This window comes from Eschscholzia californica, unplaced genomic scaffold (assembly GCF_041429995.1).
Source record: "Eschscholzia californica isolate CP2 unplaced genomic scaffold, dmEscCali1.0.p SCAF_5, whole genome shotgun sequence".
Taxonomy (NCBI): domain Eukaryota; kingdom Viridiplantae; phylum Streptophyta; class Magnoliopsida; order Ranunculales; family Papaveraceae; genus Eschscholzia; species Eschscholzia californica.
The window spans coordinates 20,334,238-20,340,188 of NW_028238472.1; the positions used below are offsets into that span (position 1 = coordinate 20,334,238).

Consider the following 5,951-nt stretch of genomic DNA (forward strand, 5'->3'; position numbering starts at 1 on the left):
TTAAAGAGAGGATATATCCTTTTCTTATCCAACAATTATTGGTGCATTCAAGTTAGTTTGTATTTTTTCAATTTTAAGGGTGTGGGGTGGCACCAATTAGGGGTGGGAATCGGGCGGACGCAGACGGGCTCGGGCTACAAAGTGTCGGGCTCGGGCGGATCGGGCTCGGATAAACAGAGCCCGAGGTAGGGAGTCGGGCGGATCGGGCCGGACGAAACACGCAATCTAAGTGCCCGTAGCCCGTCCGAGCCCGACTGCCCGAGCGGGTTCCAACGGGCTCGGGTATTATTTTAAAAAAAAAAAAAAAAGAATTTGACTTAATTTCATTTATAATACTAGTAACTTTACAAAACAAAATTTACAAAAAAAAAATAAACAAAGAAATTACATAAATAAAAAAAATAAAATGATATATTCAGATCTCAATCTCTTCATCTTCATCTTCTATGTGGGTTGTTTTAGGGTTCTTTTAATAGATCTTTAACAACCACAACCCAAGCCTCTTCGTCTACTTCATCTTCTATGTTTGGTTTTTTGTTATTCGGATTCCTGGAACACAAAAAATTGAATTAGGTTAACTTCAGACAGGATACATTGGATCAAGAGGTTGACATTTTTCTTTTGCGTAAGACTCATATTTGCCATTTCCTATTGATATTTACACAAAATAGAAATCAAATCCAATAATGATCATAGAAAAAAAAATGTGATTTTTTTTTGTTCTAAGACTGAGATAACAGTAACTTACCCACCATAGTCGAATCAGATTACCATCCCCTATCCATCTGAAGAAGATGAAATTAGGTCATTAATATTATTACAAGAAAAGGAGCAAAATGATGATGACATAGTTTCTTGAATTAGAAAAGCAGGCAAATATACCTTCATGCTTTCAAAGTGAAGTTCAGTGGTGACTAAAATGACAACAAATATGAGGAAAATGAAGAGTATAAATGAAGCCCTAGCTTCATTACTTTTCTTGGTTCCATTTCTTGTTCCACAACAAACAAACAAATCAAAAAAAAAAGGAAAAAAATTCAAGAAATAGAAATTTCGGATCCATTATACCCTTTTCTCTCTCTGATATTTTCCAATAGCACATATTTTCTAAAGCTTTTAGAAGTTCTGGGTACCCATTATAAACCTTCAAATCAATTTTTCTCAGGTAAAAAGCTCCATCCATACTTACTTTTTCATATAATCCGGCAGTATCAACCTCTGTTTTCTTCATCTGAAGACTGTTTTTCCGGTAAGAGGTAATGAGAGTTGAAAGAGGTAAAGGATTTAGGCTTAGGGTTAGCTACTTAGTTGTGGTTTATGTTTGAGAGGCAGAGTGAGAGGGGGAGAGAGGGAGGCGGAGAGGGAGGCGGAGTGAGAGGCAGAGAAAGAGATATGAGGGTTAGGGTTTCTATTTGAGTTAGGGTATATATAAGAGATGAAGGATAAGTTTAGATCCAACGGCTGGGATTCTATCGGGCAGGTAGCGGGCGGACTCAATCGGGCCGGGACTCGGACGGGCTTAACGGGCCGGGACTCGGAATTGAGAACCTGTCCGAGCCCGGCCCTATTAGCCCGTTATATCGGGCCGGGCTAGCCCGGCTCGGGGCTACTTCGGTCATCGGTCTCTCACGGTTCGGGCCGAACGGGCCGGATCGTGGGTTTCCGGACCGTTTTCCCAGCCCTAGCACCAATCATGGATTTAATCAAGTGGAATCTCTTCTTTACACATCCGAAAGAGCCAAATGTTGTCAAAACTACTTGGATTCATGTTATTTATGTCCCCATTGAACAAAATGAAAACCTTTGTTGTTCTATATATCAAAACCCTAGTTAGCTAAGTGGATTCCACCTTTTCTTTCAACCCATTTTTAGATTCCCATGGTAGTTCCACTAAGTAGGGTTACCTTGAATTTCCTTTCCATGGCCTACTTAAAGAAAAGGACAATTTTCTTAGAGGCCCCACTATCAATGATTAAAATTGCAATGATGATTACATACTGTACACCACACTTATGATCGCTTAAAGGTGTAGCAACTGGAGGGTCGAGTACGATTCGTATGGGGAGGGCAGCTGGCTGAAATACTCATCTTGTCTAAAATTGGTTTTTAGATTATCACTCAAGTAGTAAGGGATCAATAAACCAAACAATGAATTTCTTCTCTTTGATTTGATGGACAGAACTCGTAAAAAATTTTAAAAAAAATTTTAACGTTCAAGTCAGTGAAGTATTTTTGTAGTTAAAAAATTAAATTGAAAATGTGAGTTTAGAAGTTAAACCTTACATGATTGATTAGGGAACCTGATATTTATATACAGATCAGTTGACCGACTATGATGACCGGTATGCGGTGGCGGTTTAGATGGAACCACGCTTTAATGATTGTGAAATATATAAGTTTTCTTGTTTACGTGTCTTTTAAGATTTGATAGATCTTCTTGCTGATGTGTTAGATAGTATACAGAAAGTTAGTGGTGACACGCTTTAGCTTTTCACATGATCTAGCCTGGTTCAAGGTTAGTTTGAAGATCGGACGGACTTCGCTATGATCGTTTGTCAATGGCCACTACCAGAGTTGAAAAGAATGGTGGTGTTGGGGTTGGTGAAACAAAAAGCACCGGTTAATAAAATTTCAATAAAAAAATAGGCACCACAAAATAGTTATTTTTTCTTTGAAGCGTTGCCCAAAAAAATTTCATGTGAAAAGAAATACTTTTTGTTGGAGAAATCAAAGTTAGTATTGGGAAGATTTTTGGAATAAAACTTTTTCATCTTCTCAGAGTGATGTATCCAAAATTACCCTTTCAACAGAGGCAGACATACGTGTAGGCCAGCCGAGGCTGGATTTTATACTTATCCTTATAAAGATGTATGGATATGGACCAATAGCTCAGTAGTTAGAACTCCACCTTGGACACTAGAGGTAAGACGTTCAACTCCCATTACCTGTAAGTAATTTTATTTTTTTGGCTCTTCTTTGGAAAGTGTTAAAGACGCTCCCTGTAACTACGAACGGTGCCTCCATTAAGTCAAAGTTTGTGAGGGAAAGAAGTGTCTTTACAGTTTTTTGGGTTTGGTTCTTCTCTGGGAAGTGTTTGAGAACTGATTCTCGTTTTGCCCTTTTAATATGAGTAACTCACAAAAATGACCTCCAAATTTTACCAGCTTCTACAATAGACCCTAAAATAATCTTTTTTCTTTAATACATCGTTTTTAAGCCTGCCTCGGCTTGCTAAAAATTCTGGTTCGGTCCCTGCATTTCGAATTTGGCTTCCCACGTGATTTTTTATACCTTGGTAAGTTTCGAACTGCAACATATTTATTACATAGACATTCCACTTTTGCCGTCTAATGTTAAGTTTAAAGAGATAGAAACTCGATATAGAGAGATTTACCCGAAAGGGAGAAGAATCTTCGAGAAAGGAAAGAAAGAGGGGGACAGAAAAAAGAGGGGGACAAAAGTTTGCAAGAGAAAGAAGATATAAAATTCATGAGTTTGCTAGTGAAAATTCATGAGTTTGCTATAAAAAAATTGTAGATTTTGACTTGTTATTGATACGGAGACATTATTGTGAGGTTGCTCGTGTATTTGTATCTTGTATTTTGTTGCTGTTGTTGTTGTAGTTGTTGTTGTTGTTTGTTTGTTGTTGTTGTTGTTGTTGTTGTTGTTGTTTTTGTTGTTTGTTAAATTCACGATTATATAAATAATCGGAGATATGAACATGAAGTAAAAGACACGATAATTTAACGTGGTTCGGTCGAATACTCAAGACCTACATCCACGGAGAACAACTTCTTTATTATAATTCACCACATACAATTGTATATGGATTTAATCGGTTACATTGGTCAGACATAACTCGATGAGTTTTATTCCTAGAACCCTCTGCTATTTATAGATGACTTAGGGTGTAGGGTTTCCTAGTTTCTAATTACTAAACTTGGAAATAATACAAAATTTATCTAATATTACCATTAGATAGTTACAAGAGATATTTTGAATATAAGAAACTAAATCTTCACATATCTTCAATATATCTTCAATATATCTTCAATATTCTGAATTCTTCTTGATCGTTGGATCTCGTCTTCTCGATCCGTCACATACATACACGTATATTATTTCTGCAACCTATCTTGACCGCCGAATCTCCTATTTTCGATCCTCCTTATGTAACGTATCTTATTACCCCCCCCGCAAGTTGGAGCACGTAAATTTTGAAGTGTCCGAGTTGGAGAGAGAAAAATGAAATACTTCTTGATTCGTCGTATTCGTCTTCTTGCAACTCTTGGATTGTGGATGCGTTGGAAGATGATTGAACGATGATTAAGTCACAACCAAAAGGTTGGTAGTTGCGGTAAAAAAATTGAGCGAAAATCAATGACAACGAAACTACATGTATTTTTCTCATGTAAGTAAAGTTGGTCATTGTATGAAGAAAATGTCAACAACTAAAAGGTTGTGATGATCAATATCTTGTCGTATAAAAACGTCAAGTATGAACTTTAGGAGTGACAACAAAATAATGTTGTTTTGTTTAAAATCGACAAGAAATCATTGTCGTAATTGCCTAAAAATATTGGAGAACAAACAACCAAAAAGATGGTCGACATTAAATTCATTGCAAAAAATATGCAAGATCGATATAATTCCGAAAAAATAGAGATATTCTATTCATTGAAGAGATATTCTATTCGGTGGAGAAATATTCCAAAATATAATTGGAAGAAATAAAATAATCATAAGAAAAATATGTTTATGAAAATTCCGCGGGTTGAATTCCGGAATTAAAATCTAAAATAGGAATTCTTTCTCCGTTGAAGAGAAAGTCTAATATTTTGGTAGAGAAATAAAATCGCCATAAACAAAGTATGACTTTGGAAATGTCACGGGTTTATCCGGAAAGAAAAGTCAAAATAGATTAAATTAATCTATTTTAGTTTCACAAATAGAAGAGAAAGTGACAGAAAAAATTGTGTCACAACTAGAAAAAGTTGGATATAGGTGACATTAGAAGTCTGTCACAAAATAAATTTCCGACAGATGAACTATGTCGAATAAATTTCACACAAAACAGTGTATAGTTGCGACAGATTTGTGAAATAAGTAATTTGTCGCAAAAAAATACTATAACATTAGTGACAGCAGCAAATAGTGTCACTTTCCTTTGGATGGAAAACAGTGACAGTATGCAAACTGTCACTGATCTGATTAAATCGCCGTCACAAAATAATGTGGGGAAAAGAAGTTGTCGCAAATATTGAATTTGGGGGAAATTTATGAACTTCTAAATTAGGGTTTACCCAAATTGGGAAATTTCTCAAAATTGGGTTTCCCAAATCAGAAAGTAATTGAAATATTAAACAAAAAATCACATGTGATTTGTATGAGACTCCAAATCAATGGTTGGCATAATCAAACACGACTAACAATCGCCGGTGAGGAATTGGATTGTAGAGAGAGAAAGCTCCAAAAATATGAATTTTCGGGCTACAAAAATGGTTGATTCTTCACGAGTCAAAGAATATTGACTGAGTCAATGATAACGTAATGATGACATCATCACGTGTAAAAAAACACGGGTCAACTGTGGTTTACTAAGTCAGGGTGTTCTAATGACTTAGAGTTGTTTGGCCGCGGGTTAGAAAGAAACCGAGATGGGAAAACCGAGATAGGGTTGGGCTACTAGAACGGGAATAGACCAGATTTGGTCGTTTTTGGTTCCACAAGTGTTATTTTTAATTTTCAGACCTATTTTAGGTCTAAAAAAATTAAAAAAAAATCCGAAAAAATTGGAAAGAAATATAGAATCATACCTTTGTTGGTGAGGAAGTGCTTCTTCGATGAACTTTAATAATCATTGATAATCTCCGGTCTCCTATTCTTAGTAAAAAAATTCTTATTTCTCTTGATTTTCTCGTCATGATCACAAGACTAATCTTGGAAAACAA

The 5,951-nt window shown here is 36.0% G+C and overlaps 1 long non-coding RNA gene across 1 annotated transcript; it reads right to left on the reverse strand.

Moving 5' to 3' along the window:
* Positions 1-311: 311 nt before the first annotated feature.
* LOC147537736 (uncharacterized) lies at positions 312-1,401 on the reverse strand. The gene is made up of 3 exons (XR_015226185.1): positions 883-1,401; positions 749-785; positions 312-549 (listed from the first exon to the last, which is right to left on the reverse strand). It is a non-coding gene; the product is annotated as an uncharacterized LOC147537736 (long non-coding RNA).
* Between the last annotated feature and the right edge of the window lie 4,550 nt (positions 1,402-5,951).